Source organism: Carettochelys insculpta, chromosome 2 (assembly GCF_033958435.1).
Source record: "Carettochelys insculpta isolate YL-2023 chromosome 2, ASM3395843v1, whole genome shotgun sequence".
Classification (NCBI taxonomy): domain Eukaryota; kingdom Metazoa; phylum Chordata; order Testudines; family Carettochelyidae; genus Carettochelys; species Carettochelys insculpta.
In genome coordinates this window covers 157145004-157160806 of record NC_134138.1, presented here as the reverse complement: position 1 = coordinate 157160806, position 15803 = coordinate 157145004, and positions in this window count along the sequence as shown.

The window sequence follows — 15803 nt, the reverse complement described above, 5'->3', positions numbered from 1 at the left end:
GGACACAACAGTAGGAGACATGTTGATGTAAGACCTGATAGCTGATGAATATACAGACTTTATGGAACACAAAACAGCATGTAATGGCATTTTATAGGTTGAACATTGAACATCAAGATGAAGATCCTTTTTAGACATACTTTGCACTTTTAATGATATTCACAAATCAAAATAAATACTAAAGTATAACAATTGTGTTAATGTGCTGAAACATTGTACCAGCACCTCTCTTTCTTGATGTTATTTATGTAGGACAGCAGAAAATATCATTTTCCAGGAGCAGGAGATGTCTGTAGCACTGAAAGGGAAAAAATCACTTTACAAAACTATTGCAATGGTATTGTCATAGTAACCTATTCCTCCTGGACTGTGATTATAGGAATTGGTGAGTGAGCAAAGAAGTGAGGATTTTTCTGGGTTATCTAGTTTGAAAGGATCATGTTCAAACCCTGGAAAGATAAAAGAGATGCTATACAGAATATACGCTGGACCGTTAAACATTTCCATATGACAAACGTCTCTCATGAGATCTGACCTGTCTGTAGATTCCCCAGTTTATAGATCTAAAGGAACCAGACTCACCAGCACCCGCTCTAAAGAGAAGAGGCTGAATGTGACTAGCTTTTGAAAACTACTTTAGAATTCTATCCAGAAAATGCCTCAACAAAAAAAAAAAGGAAGACATATCCATAAAACATTCAAAAAAATGCTATAACCCAGGATGTTTAGAAAGTAACTCTCCCAACAATATTTTAAAGACTAGAACCCATGTATACGTTTGTGGGAGAAGTTGCTGATCTCTATAGACAACAGTTTTTTTCCTTGAAAGTTATTGATAAATTATATTTTTGAACACTAGCCCTGTAGATAATTATATACATGCTTAGCTTTAACAATATGGGTTGTTCCATAGACTATATTGGAATTAGTTGCAAGCTTTAAGTTAAATATTTACTGGAAGTGTTTGCAGGACTAAGACGTTTCTTTTTAAATCATCTAATGATCATTATGGAGACCAGCTATGCATGCACTGTAATAACAACTGGAAAAACACTCTATAAATGGCATTTAATTAAAAAATAATTTTACCGATTTTAAGGGAAAAAAATAAAATATTCTTAGAAAAGACACTTCTTTCACCACTATCAATCATTAAAGTCTATGAACCTTCCCACGGATCAGCTCAGACTTTTCTCCTTTTTTGCCTTTTTTCCTTCATTCCAAATAATACTACCCATAAGAACAATTTCCTGTGAAGGATTTTTTCCCTTTTATTGGACCCTCATCCTACAAGGTTATATCTAAAAAGCTGTCAATTATTAAAACTGAAGTGTACTTTCCCATCTCAATATATTGCCTTGTGATAAGGGCTGAGTTACATAGACAATATAGCTTGAGCTAATTTTCAGTACATTACTCTGTACAGTACTAATTTGTAGATATATAGAAGTATTCAATATTGAGGGCCCTTAACTCAGCAGCACCAAATTCTCTTAATAGAATTAGACATTTGTCTTATCTGCTAATAAAGTTGAGCTATGTCTACACTAAAGGGTTTTGTCAGCAAAATGGCTGTTTTACTGAAAAAATCCATGGAGCATCCAAATTCCCAAGGCTTTCTGTCAACAGTGGCAAAATGCAGCACTTTTGTCAACTGCTGTACCCTGCTCCCCTTGAGGAATAACAGCTCTATCAACTGAGTTCTGTCTGCAGAAAGCCAATCTGGATGTTCTGAGAAGCCCTCTGTCGATAGATAGGGATTTTGGGACACTGGGCGACACTGTCTGCTGTGCTCCTGGTTGACCATTTTGCCAATAAAGTGGCTGGGCCGTCTGGCTGCTCTCTGTTGACAAAACAGATCGCGCTTGCAATCCACTTGGCAGTTAGGCCGCGATCAGTCAACAGATGTTTTGTCAGAAGGTATCTTCCAACAAAATCTTCTGTCAACAAATCCCTGTAATCTAGACATATGCTAGGACTTCAGTGAACAGCTGGAGTGAATATTTTGGAAAACTAAACCTTCAAATAAAGTTATAATAGTAGCAATTTTTAGTACTTGTTTTGTGGGCACTGAAGCATGCTTTACAACATAAATAAAATCTGCTCATATAGTGAATGATCTCCAGATAAGTGATTTCCTTCATCTTACATAGGATCCTTTATGTCTTTTTTCTCAGTAATACCAGATACCGGAGTCAGTGTACTCCAGCCACGGCAACAGCTATACTATATGAGGACTCCTGGATAGCCAGGATGCTACAGACAGTATTATTATTATTATTATTATTATTATTATTATTATTATTATTATTATTATAGAATCATAGAACACTAGTACTGGAAGGGACCTCAAGAGATCATTGAGTCCAGTTCCCTGCCCTCTTGCCTGGACCAAACACTGTCTAGACTATCCCCGATAGGTGTCTATCAAACTTGCTCTTAAATATGTCCAACGATGGAAATTTCACAACCTCCACAGGTAACTTATTCCAGTGTTCAACCACCCTGACAGTTAGAAACTCTTTCCTAATGTCTAATCTAAACCTTCCTTGCTGCATTTTAAGCCCATTGCTCTTTGTCCTAACCTCAGAGGACAAGGAGAACAATTTTTCTCCCTCCTCCCTGTAACCCTCTTTGAGGTACTTGAAAACTGCTATCATGTCCCCTCTAAGTTTTTTCTTTTCTAAACTAAACAAGCCCAGATCTTTCAGTCTTCCCTCCATAGCTCATGTTCTTTAGACCTTTAATCATTCTTGTTGCTCTTCTCTGGACCTTCTCCAATTTCTCCACATCTTTCTTGAAATGTAGTGCCCAGAACTGGACACAATACTTCAATTGAGGCCTAATGAGCGCTGAGTAGAGTGGAAGAATGACTTCTCCTGTCTTGCTCATAACACTCCTGTTAATGCATCCCAGAATCAAGTTTGCTTTTTTTGAGACAGCATCACACTGTTGACTCATATGTAGCTGGTGGTCCACTATAACCCCAAATCTCTTTCTGCAGTACTTCTTCCTAGACAGTAGCTTCCCATTCTATATGAAGCTGATTGTTTCTTCCTAAGTGGAGTGCTTTGCATTTGTCCTAATTAAACTTCATCCTGTTTACCTCAGACTATTTCTCCAGTTTGTCCAGATCATTTTGAATTATGAGCCTATCTTTCAAAGCAGTTACAACCCCTCCCATCTTGATACCATCTACAAACTTAATAAGCATACTTTCTATGCCAATATCTAAACTGTTGATGAAGATATTTAATAGAACCAGCCCCAATACAGATCCCTGCAGAACCCCACTTGTTATGCCCTTCCAGTGTGACTGTGAACCATTAGTAACTACTCTCTGAGAATGGTTATCCAGCCAGTTATGCACCCAACTTATAGTGGCCCCATCTAAGTTGCATATGCTTAATTTATTGATAAGAAGGTCATGCAAGACCATGTCAAATCCCTGACTAAAGTCTAGGTATACCATCATCCACCACCTCTCCCTTGTCCACAAGATTTGTTATCCTGTCAAAAAAAACTATCAGATTTGTCTGGCATGATTTGTTCTCTACAAATCCATGCTGGCTGTTACCTATCACCTTATTCTCTTCCAGATGTTTGCAGATGAATTCTTTATTTATTTGCTCCATTATCTTTCCCAGAACATAAGTTAAACTGACTGGTCTGTAGTTTCCTGGCTTGTTCTTTTTTCACTTTTTATAGATGGGCATTATATTTGCCTCTTCCAGTCTTCTGGAATCTCTCCCAGCTTCTAGGAGTTTTCAGAGATGATAGCTAAAGGCTCAGAAACCTCTTCTATCAGCTCCTTGAGTATTCTAGGATGCATTTAATCAGGCCCTGGTGACTTGAAGACATCTAATTTTTCCAAGTAATTTTTAACTTGTTCTTTATGTATTTTATCCTCTAAATCTACCCGCTTCCCACTAGCATGCATTATGTTAGGCATTTCTGCATCAGCCTTCTTGGTGCAGACCAAAACAAAGAGATCATTAAGAATTTCATCCATTTCCAAATTTCCTAATATTGTTTCTCCCTTCTCTCTGAGTAGTGGATCTACTCTGTCTTTGGTCTTCCTCTTGCTTCTAATATATTTATAGAATGACTTCTTGTTACTCTTTTTGTCTCTAGCTAGTTTGAGCTTGTTCTGTGCCTTGGTCTTCTAATCTTCCCCCTGCATACAGGTATTGTTTACTTATATATATCTTTTGTAATTTCTCCTAATTTCCACTTTTTATATTACTCCTTTTTGATTTTGAGATCATGCAAGATCTCCTGCCAAAACCAAGGTGGTCTTTTACCATACATAGTAATAATAATACTGTATGACCTACGAGCTCTAGTCATGGACCACAGCCCAATTTTGCTAAGTTCTGGACAGACACAGCAAAAATAATAAAACAGTCCCTGGCTCATAGAGTTTATAATAAAGTATAAGATATGAAAAAAACAGAGGCATACAGACAAGACAAGGAAATAGGGAGTGAGATAAAAACAGTCAGTCCAATAAGCTATGGTCACACATAGTAGTTACCCACTTAGTAGTTTCCTTTGGAAAACATGAGGAGCAGTTAACATAGGCTCCAGGTGGTAAATCTACCACAGCTGCTTTGAGAGAAAACAGTGCTTGTGTGGACAGAAGAGCATTGAGATTCAAAGATAATAGTCATTGACAGGTTTTCAGTAATAGGCAAAATAACCCTCTCATCTGTTGGAGTGTTAGGGTCATCAACCCCGACCTCCATCTTTAAATATCACCATTTGTTCTGTTAATTAGCTGTATTTGTAGTGGTTACTTTGGGTTGCTATAATATTTTATGTGCATTTGATTTTAAAATAAACAAACAATATAACAGTATCAGCTACAGTCTGTGAATGCTGATCCTTGACATATCACAGAAGCATGACCTTTCACAACTTCCTGCCCCATAGCAGGTATTGGGTCAGGAAATAAAAAATAATTTCTTCCAGTAGGATACAGTCTTATTTCATTCTCTCTCTTCTGTACAATATTTTTTTTCTTTTTCTTCACCTTTCCACCACAGAAGTGGTATTATGAAAAAAGAAGACCTAGAATCCGAATGATGCCTGCAATAATCAATGTGTTCAGAAGAGGAGGCAAAATATTCAAATGGACTGGGGGACTCTTTCCCCATATATCTTATGCCTATCACTATTCTTTGCTGCCTAGTGAATGGCTGATTCTCTGAAATCTCCCACTGGATGGGACAAAAGGGCCAAAGAGATATCCATATAACCTTTCTAAAAATGCCACCATTCCATACCATTTCAAACTCTGTATTTATATTTGCTGCACCCAATTATTGACCTGTTTGTCCTATACCTGCAGTTTTGGAAGATAAGTCTACCAAGTCAAAAGAAGAATAAAAAAATAACGAGGGATCTCTTTCAAACTAGAGATTGTTGACCATTCATGACACAAAGATTGGTTAAGTTTGGAAACATTTATGAAAAATAATGTAAACTGCTGAAGACAGACTAATGAATATTTGTCTCTCTCTCTCTGCTTATTCATGGTATGGATATTCATGCTTCATTATGTTATAATTTCTTCCTCCTCCCTCCCTCACTCCTTTCATTTGCAGTTCTCTGACCCACCCAAGAAGATAGGGGAGTTGGTGAGCATAGTGAGTAGGGGACACAGGCCCCTAATATTCTTTATCAATAAAATAATCACAAAATCAATTTAAATTTTGCAGTAAAATAAAACTAATATTCCTTACACAACTAAATAAATAATCCTCATCTGAATTAGGATGTGACTTCAGTGGGATAATAGTTAACAATGTACATTTCTGAAAACTACACCCTAAACTTCTGATACACAAAATATATTGGCGTTATGTCTTGTGAGATCGATCATAGCATCTATTCAGCTTAAAGATTGGAGTTGTTGCTTTAATGCTGTTTCCATGTGGATTCAGTAACTATCCTAAAGAAGTTCAGATAGATAAGGTGAGTGAGATAATGCTTTTCATTGAACTTACCTTGTCTCTTTAATATCCCAGAACCAAAACAGCAATAAAGAAATTCACACATTCATTTCTCATTATCAGGTCCCTGTTTCTTGAAGAGTAATCCTGTTAATCAGCCAGGACTTCTCCCCAACACTTAAAGTGAAAGTATCACTTCTGATCCAATTATTGTTTGTGAACTTTTCTGTTCTTGTTGTTTAGATCTTCAGGAAAGCTGGAACTGAATATGGAGAGTCAGTGGATACTCTGTGGCTACGTCTACACGTGCAGCCAACATCGAAATAGTCTATTTCGATGAATAACGTCTACACGTCCTCCAGGGCCGGCAACGTCGATGTTCAACTTCGATGTTGCTCAGCCCAACATCGAAATAGGCGCAGCGAGGGAACGTCTACACGTCAAAGTAGCACACATCGAAATAGGGATGCCAGGCACAGCTGCAGACAGGGTCACAGGGCAGACTCAACAGCAGGCCGCTCCCTTAAAGGGCCCCTCCCAGACACAGTTGCACTAAACAACACAAGATCCACAGAGCTGACAACTGGTTGCAGACCCCGTGCCTGCAGCATAGATCCCCAGCTGCCGCAGAAGCAGCCAGAAGCCCTGGGCTAAGGGCTGCTGCCCACGGTGACCATAGAGCCCCGCAGGGGCTGGAGAGAGAGCATCTCTCAACCCCCCAGCTGATGGCCGCCATGGAGGACCCAGCAATTTCGACGTTGCGGGACGCGGATCGTCTACACGGTCCCTACTTCGACGTTGAATGTCGAAGTAGGGCGCTATTCCAATCCCCTCATGAGGTTAGCGACTTCGACGTCTCGCCGCCTAACGTCAAAGTTGGTGCCGCTACTTCGAAGTAGCGTGCACGTGTAGACGCAGCTTGTAAGCCCAGCTTGATGCCAGTAGGTTACTGCTGGTAGGAGAACATCCATATGCTTGTCCATGACACGTTTGAAGTGTGGGGTAACACCTTTCCCAAAAATGATCGATCTTGGAGTTCTTGCCATTCATTTTATCTCTGTGTGTCACTTACCTCAGAAGCAAAGATCTCATGATTTCTTACTAGTCTGTGAGTCTGTGTTGATCCATGGCATATCCCTTCTGTTCTTTGATCAGTCACTGTAAGGTCCATCTTGGAACTATATAACAGCCCAACTGTGTTTGAATCAGTGGTCTTCCCCTAAATCAGGAACTCCTCAGTATTAGCAGGAGCTGTCAGCAGTTACAAAAATTCCACTGGCCTTCAGTAATTCTAAATATTCTGGGCTCAGCAAATGAACCCATCTTTAGATGCTGGCCTCCTCATCTGACAAATCATTTAATTATAGTCTACTTTAGTCCCTAGCACAGTATTTTTATGTCCATTAATAAAACTACTAGTAATCTTGTGTCTGGACTTAACACATTTCACCCGTGTGCCAGACAAGCAACAATCATATAAGAAACTCTCTTGCCTATTTTTATGTCTATAGTTTACAGAATAAATTCTTCCCCACCTTTCATTTGTCCCAAAATGGGGAGTTTGCATATTATGACTCCTAATGACAGGAGTGCTATACCTTTCATGATAAAATTCATTAATATAATTAATTATTAAAATACTTACATTTGTTGTTGACCTATTTATTTCTCACAAGACCTAACCTTATAATCCAAACCTATAGCATGTTTCAGGCCTCTAGTTTTGCAGAAAGCAAAAGATGTTAGTCATCTGAGGAGAACCCATCATTCTGAGCTGGAAGTGTCTCTCCTTATCATAAAAGGAGCAGATTCAAAGAATGGAACAACCTAGTATACATTTTGCTGATGATTCCACCAAATGAAGGACTGACTAATAATATGATAGAGACAAAGAATCCTGGTGAGCCCATCTAACCCTGGTCAAAACTGAGAAAAGAGTCAAAACCGAAGAGATGTCATCCTGGTGAACAGGATCACCAGCCCTCAACCTTATGAATCTGAATATCTCCATTCATTAACTCATCATTTTGCCATTATACATGAACAGTTTCTGTGGCTTTATGAATAAAGTTTGTGGAGAAAAGTTGCAGATGTTTTGGCATTTAGAGTCATTCCTATGAATACTAATATTTGATCTGGTTGAAAAGGGAATTTCACACTGGTATAGATTGTCCCCTCAGCCTCACATGGTTTCCCCGTCAGTATTCTGTACTCCCAAGGAGCTATTCAACATACCTGACAACACTAGGTGTGGTCTGCAGTTTTGTAATGACAATCTCTGATGCTGACAGATTTCCTGTTATCTAAAGTTCAGAGTTTCTTAGCTGGGCATCAAGCATGCTGCCAGGTACTTGGTGAAAATCCCAAAAGCTGTGGCTAGCCCATCTGGGAGCACCTTATTCTTCCAGCAGTCACTATCTCTCTGAGTCTCAGTACACACTCTAAAGTGGGTCCCTAATGAAGATGTGGAAGTGAATATCTCAAAAGGCTTTTGCTGGAGGAAAGAAGAGATGATAGAACATAAATTATTTATAGCACTTTATTTTGCAGATACACCTGCTTTGCTTGTGGAAAGCTAAAATAGCATTAAAATACAGCTTCATGCCCCCCCACTGCCCAACTTTTCTGAGATAAGGAAATAATTGGAAAAAATTAATCTGTAAGAATCATCCAGGTGGTTTGCCTTCGCATTCCTACCCTGTTCTGCTCTGAGCATTTCTGGGAAGAACAAGGTTCACCAAGGCAGAGGTAGTGCCTAGCATGTTGATTGCCATGTTAGCTGGGATAGGAGGATATCTTGCTAATATTGTATGTTGCCGGGGTTCATAGGATTTCTCTCGTTTTGTCATTTTGTATGGTCGGCAGAGCTGACAAGAAAAATATTGCTATGACAGGGTGTGGTCACAGAAGACTCCTTGGGGTGTTCTCTGGTGTGCTGATCGGGCCACTGACACCCACCTTCTTGCTCTCTGGGGCTCCCCCACCACTCTGTCATGCAAAGCCAGATCCTCTGGTCTCCCTCAGCCAAGGCACAGAGTTAAGATACTGCTCCCTGCACCGAACTACATACACTGATTTAGTTCAGCTCTGGGACGACACAGTTCTAGGGCACAGCTGCCAGGAAACCAACGCCCCAAAGTGATCAACCCCCCCACCCCAAAAAATATTTTTGCACAGAGAGGGCTCATCAGATAATCACCCTTTGTAAATGAAAAGAAGATATTCCCAGTGGTGGCCCTCCCCAGATAATAATTATTTCATTGGGCTTGATCATAAACAAAAGAGTGTTTTACTGAGCAAAAGCAATAGGATTTGAGTGGTAATAATAAAAAACAAGCATATCAAAGTGAGTTTCCAATTAAAATAAAAATGCATAGCTAGTTGTAGCTTCCCTAAGAGACTTATGGCATAAGATTCTTATCCTAAAGAGCTGTAAAATCTTCAAACCAGAGCAGTGCTTTTCTCGGTTTCGGTCAACATCCTTTCACAATTCTTTCTTTATTCTAAGGGTTTGTCAAACCAATTACAAAGTAGGCTGAAGACAAAGCAGCTGAAAGAGTCTCATTGCTTAAATAGATTTTCCCTCTGGGTGGGACGCCTTTGTTAACCCCTTCCCCCACCCCACCCCCCGCCCCTACACACACATTCATACACAATGGAAAACACTGAAGTCTAAAACAGAAGCCTGTACCGTATGGTATGGTCACAGGTCTTTCTAGATCAACCACTTTCCAGACTTACAAGACAAACAAAACCATTTACAATCCATCAGGTTGAATACCCAGTCACCAAGGTCCTAGATGTACCATTAGTGGCTCTCATTGACACATTTAAAATTATAAGCAGTCACATGTTTCATATTCCTAACTTCACACACTAGAATGATACATGCACAAAAGTAGGATACACAGATCCAGCTGATTATAGATTACAAGTGGCATTTTGTCCAAGGCATCTCTTAGTTATACATATTTATATTCAGAACCCATTTTCCAAAAATTTTTGGGACAGTCCACCTCAGTTGCAATCTACAATCAGCTACTCTATCTGCTAATACTAATTTTTTAAAAATGTCAAGAAACATAGAGAAAAAAAAACCCAACCTGGAGTGTTAGTCTATGACCCATTGTTCCCAGTGGAGGGGCAGGAAAATGGTTAGATGGGAGACCCAGATCATCATAACCTTGTCTAGTGTTTTGGGATCTGTAAGCGATATGTACCTGATCCCGATGTTTAACTGTTTCTCAGACTCTGAAGGCAAGTCTTCTACAGTAGTATATTCAAAGACCTTTTTTTTTAAGAGGAAATCTCTTTCACCAGTACCCTGATCCAGCACCAACTAAAGATCTAAATGCCCTGTATTTGCATATAGTTTCTGTATTTCAGGTATTACATTGCATAGGATGTGGGCACATAACTCAATAATAAAATATTTTATGTTAATATCCTACACATAATTTATATCTGATATGTGTACTCTGCACTAGATTTAGCTAGTCCCAATTGTTTGATAAAGTTACTAACAAATAATATTGAGGACTAAACTTTAATTGACATACACCTCCATCGTTGAGAAGCATACACTTGCCCAGAGTTCTCTGGTCTTCCCAGGAAGGTAGGTGGAGGGGGTGCACATTTTGCACTATCAACTAAAATGGTGATGATCACTCCACAAGTTTTACTGGCTCTGTTCTGTGGGATGGTGCACATAGGAACCGGGCCTTCTCCCTGGTTTTTTCAGGTTGGACAGCAATGTCAACAGAAACTGATATAGTGATCAGTTCTTATGCACACCTTGTCAGGGCAGCGGGAAGTGGTGGTGGTTCTGTACCCCTTCCTGAACACCAAGAACTGTGGTTTAAATGCTTTGAAAAAAAAGTAATATTTAAAAACCCTTTAATAAGAAAATGGAGTTCATCTTACATCTCTCATACTGCAATATCTGAAAAACATGTTGCTCACTTTATGCTTTACCAACAGCTACTCAGTAAAAGTATAATTCCTAACAGATAGAGACAAATCATCTGATGGCAGAGGTTAAAAGAAACCTGTTACTATGACAACAGATAGGGTCAGATAACAAAATGAACAGCCGCTTTTGATCTTCAAAAATTTCTTTTTCTTTTGCTCTCTCCTCTGTTATCTAGACCACTCCATCAAACACCTAGCAGATAACAGAGTTGAAAACCCAATCGACCTTCAAGGAAGACCAGACAAGTTGAAAAGTCTATGGAAAGGTTACTATTACAGTGGAAGTGTTAGTCATGATACTGTGTGTGTGCGCCTGTGCGCCTATTTTACTAAAGTAACACGATATTGTTCAAAAGGTTTACCAAACTATTTAACGTGGGTTATAAAATATAGTTTTTTTTAACAATTTCACTTGCAAAAAAGGAAAAAAAATATAATACAATCTGAAAAGATTCACTGCATAAATAGAATGTTCAATTAGTGTACTTTGAGTAAAAATCTTGACTGAGACATCTTTGAATTTTCCCAGTGCACAGATTTCACTGAATTGTTTTTTTCACAGATGGGCTATAGCCAGGAAAAAAAAAATCAGTATTCTAAATCTTATTTCTCTGTATGTGGCTTCAACAGCAATATAAGACTCTTAAGGGATTCTGAGAGTCTGAATATTACAAAGTTAATCCATTTTATAATTTGAAAGAGCTCCATGGGTGGGTGAGTAGATCTGCAGTTCTGGCTGTCAACTAGATCTTATCCCCTATTGTAAAAATGGGGGCCAACCAATGGTATTGATCAATGAACCACGGGTATGCCACCTTCTAACTGATATTTAAGCTCTTGGTTGGATGGAAGAGGTGAGGTCAGCACTGGTGAGCATGGCAGACTTAATGGGGACCTCTGATATAAGCAAAGATGGAGCCCATAATAAGCATGAAAAGGGTGAGGTGAGTTAGGTGGAGATGTTGATTTTTGCTATGCAATTGGTGTACCTAAAATTGCATAGCAGCCTTCGATATTCAAGGTAAGTGTAGACCCAGCACAGTGATATAAGACAAGAAAAGATACTGGATGGTGCATTTTCTGTATGCAGGTATTTTTATCTCAAGGGGAAAAAAACATTGATACAGGAAAATTAGAATCTGATTTCATACAGAATATACCTATTGGATAACTGTTGTGTAACCTACTAATGAATATGTCATAGGCCCTCCTCTGTTTCAATCCAGAAAGGATAGGACATGTTCCAGCACTCCATCTCTCCTTCAGGAGTCAGCACAGAAGGAGACCTGAAGCACTCATACACCTGTGGGTTACAGGTGCACTTCTAATATCTAGTAAAATATTTCTCTTCTTTTAAGAACATAAGAACATAAGAATGGCCATACTGGGTCAGACCAAAGGTCCATCCAGCCCAGCATCCCATCAGCCGATGGTGGCCAATGCCAGGTGCCCCAGAGAAGGAGAACAGAAGACAATGATCAAGTGATTTATCTCCTGCCATCCATCTCCTGCCCTTGTTCTGAAGGCTAGGGCACCATACTTTATCCCTGGCTAATAGCCATTTATGGACCTAACCTGCAAAAATTTATCAAGCTCTTTTTTAAACCCTAATAGAGTCCTGGCCTTCACAGCCTCCTCGGGCAAGGAGTTCCACAGGTTGACTGTGCGCTGTGTGAAGAAAAATTTCCTTTTATTAGTTTTGAACCTACTACCCATCAATTTCATTTGGTGTCCCCTAGTTCTTGTATTATGGGAAAAGGTAAATAATTTTTCTATATTCACTTTCTCCACACCATTCATGATTTTATATACCTCTATCATATCGCCCCTCAATCGCCTCTTTTCCAAACTGAAAAGTCCCAGTCTCTCTAGCCTCTCCCCATATGGGACCCATTCCAAGCCCCTAATCATCTTAGTCGCCCTTTTCTGTACCTTTTCTAATGCCAATATATCTTTTTGGAGGTGAGGAGACCACATCTGCACGCAGTACTCAAGATGTGGGCGTACCATAGTTTTATATAGGGGAAGTATGATATCTTTTGTCTTATTATCGATCCCTTTTTTAATAATTCCTAACATCCTATTTGCCTTACTAACTGCCGCTGCACACTGCGTGGATGTCTTCAGAGAACTATCCACTATAACTCCAAGATCCCTTTCCTGATCTGTCGTAGCTAAATTTGACCCCATCATGTAGTACGTGTAATTTGGGTTATTTTTTCCAACATGCATTACCTTACACTTACCCACATTAAATTTCATTTGCCATTTTGCTGCCCAATCACTCAGTTTGCTGAGATCTTTTTGTAGTTCTTCACAATCCCTTTTGCTTTTGACTGTCCTGAACAACTTGGTGTCATCTGCAAACTTTGCCACCTCACTGCTTACCTCATTTTCTAGATCATTGATGAACAAGTTGAACAGGATCGGTCCCAGGACTGACCCCTGGGGAACACCACTAGTTACCCTCCTCCATTGTGAAAATTTACCATTTATTCCCACCCTTTGTTTTCTGTCTTTTAACCAATTCCCGATCCATGAAAGGATCTTTCCTCCTATCCCATGACCACCTAATTTACATAAAAGCCTTTGGTGTGGGACCGTGTCAAAGGCTTTCTGGAAATCTAGGTATATTATGTCCACTGGGTGCCCCTTGTCCGCATGTTTATTAACCCCTTCAAAGAATTCTAATAGGTTAGTTAGACACGACTTCCCTGTGCAGAAACCATGCTGACTTTTGCCCAACAATTCGTGCTCTTCTACGTGCCTTGCAATTTTATTCTTTACTAGTGTTTCTACTAATTTGCCTGGTACTGATGTTAAACTTATCGGTCTATAATTGCCAGGGTCTCCTCTAGAGCCTTTTTTAAATATTGGTGTTATATTGGCCGTCTTCCAGTCATTTGGTACCAAAGTAGATTTAAAGGATAGGTTACAAACCACTGTTAATAACTCCGCAATTTCACATTTGAGTTCTTTCAGAACCCTTGGGTGAATGCCGTCCGGTCCTGGAGACTTGTCACTATTCAGCTTATCAATTAACTCCAAAACCTCCTCTAATGTCACTTCAATCTGAGTGAGTTCCTCAGATTTGTCACCTAAAAAGGCTGGCTCAGATTTAGGAACCTCTGTAACATCCTCAGCCGTGAAGACTGAAGCAAAGAAATCATTTAATCGCTCCGCAATGGCACTGTCTTCCTTGATCGCTCCTTTTATATCTTTATCGTCCAAGGGCCCCACTGCTTTTTTAGCGGGCTTCCTGCTTCTAATGTATTTAAAAAACATTTTACTATCGTTTTTTGAATTTTTGGCTAGCTGTTCCTCAAAATCTTTTTTGGCTTTTCTTACTACATTATGACACTTAATTTGGGAGTGTTTATGTTCCTTTCTATTTTCCTCACTAGGATTTGACTTCCACTTTTTAAAAGCTGCCCTTTTCTCTCTCACTGCCTTTTTAACATGGCTGTTTAGCCATGGTGGTTCTTTGTTAGGTCTCTTACTGTGTTTTTTTATTTGGGGTATACATTTAAGTTGGGCCTCTAGTATGGTGTCTTTAAACAGTTTCCATGCAGCTTCCAGGGATTTTAGTTTAATTACTCTACCTTTTAGTTTCTGTTTAACTAGCTTCCTCATTTTAGTGTAATTCCCCTTTTTGAAATTAAATGCCAGAGTGTTTGACCGCTGCGGTGTTCTTCCCAACACAGGAATATTAAAAGTTATTATATTGTGGTCACTATTTCCAAGCGGTCCAGTAACAGTTACCTCTTGGACCAGATCCTGCGTTCCAGTCAAGACTAGATCGAGAATTGACTCTCCCCTTGTGGGTTCCTGTACTAGCTGCTCCAAGAAGCAGTCATTTAAGGCATCAAGAAATTTAATCTCTGAATCCCGTCCTGAGGTGACATGCACCCAATCAATATGGGGATAATTGAAATCTCCTATTATTACCATGTTTTTTATTGTGATAGCCTCTCTAATCTCCCTTAACATTTCAGCATCACTATCACTGTCCTGGTTAGGTGGTCGGTAATATATTTCTAATGCCATGTTCATATTAGAGGAATGAATTGTTATCCATAATGATTCTATGGAACATTTTGATTCCTTTAGGATTTTTACTTCATTTGATTCTATATTATCCTTCACATATAGTACCACTCCGCCACCTGCACGACCTGTTCTGTCTTTCCGATATAATTTATATCCTGGTATGATAGTGTCCCACTGATTGTCCTCATTCCACCATGTTTCTGAGATGCCTATTATGTCAACTTCCTCCTTTGATATGAGGTACTCCAGTTCACCCATCTTATTAGACAGACTCCTAGCATTAGTGTAAAAGCACGTTAAAAAACTACCACTATTTATATGTCCACCTTTCACAGACGCGTTGGATTTTTTTATATGCGATTGTTTCACATCTGATCTTGCCCATATATTATTTCCCACGTCCCCTATCTGACTAACTTCTTCTTTAACCTCCCATCTGAAAATATCCTTCACAGAAAATTATCTTCAGGAAATACAATATAATCCTCACATCAACACTCTACTGCAATGCCAGGGTGATCATTAAACTCACCTTTTTAGCAAAATAAAAATGTTCAGGTGGGTATCATGCTATATGTCAATTCCTGAAAAGAAAAGCATGTTAAAACAAGCTAAATAATTGCCTAACAGTAGTTGCACTAATGACCGCAAACTTCTACTATGCTAATTTTTATCTGCACTTTTAATTACAGATCAATAATACTTTGTGGTTGACATTTAAAAATGCTGAACCACATGTAGGGACACATTGAATGGAAATAGACAATGCGGAACTGAATTTGCCAAATCAATAAACTTTGCCATTTAACAAACAGTAGCATGTAA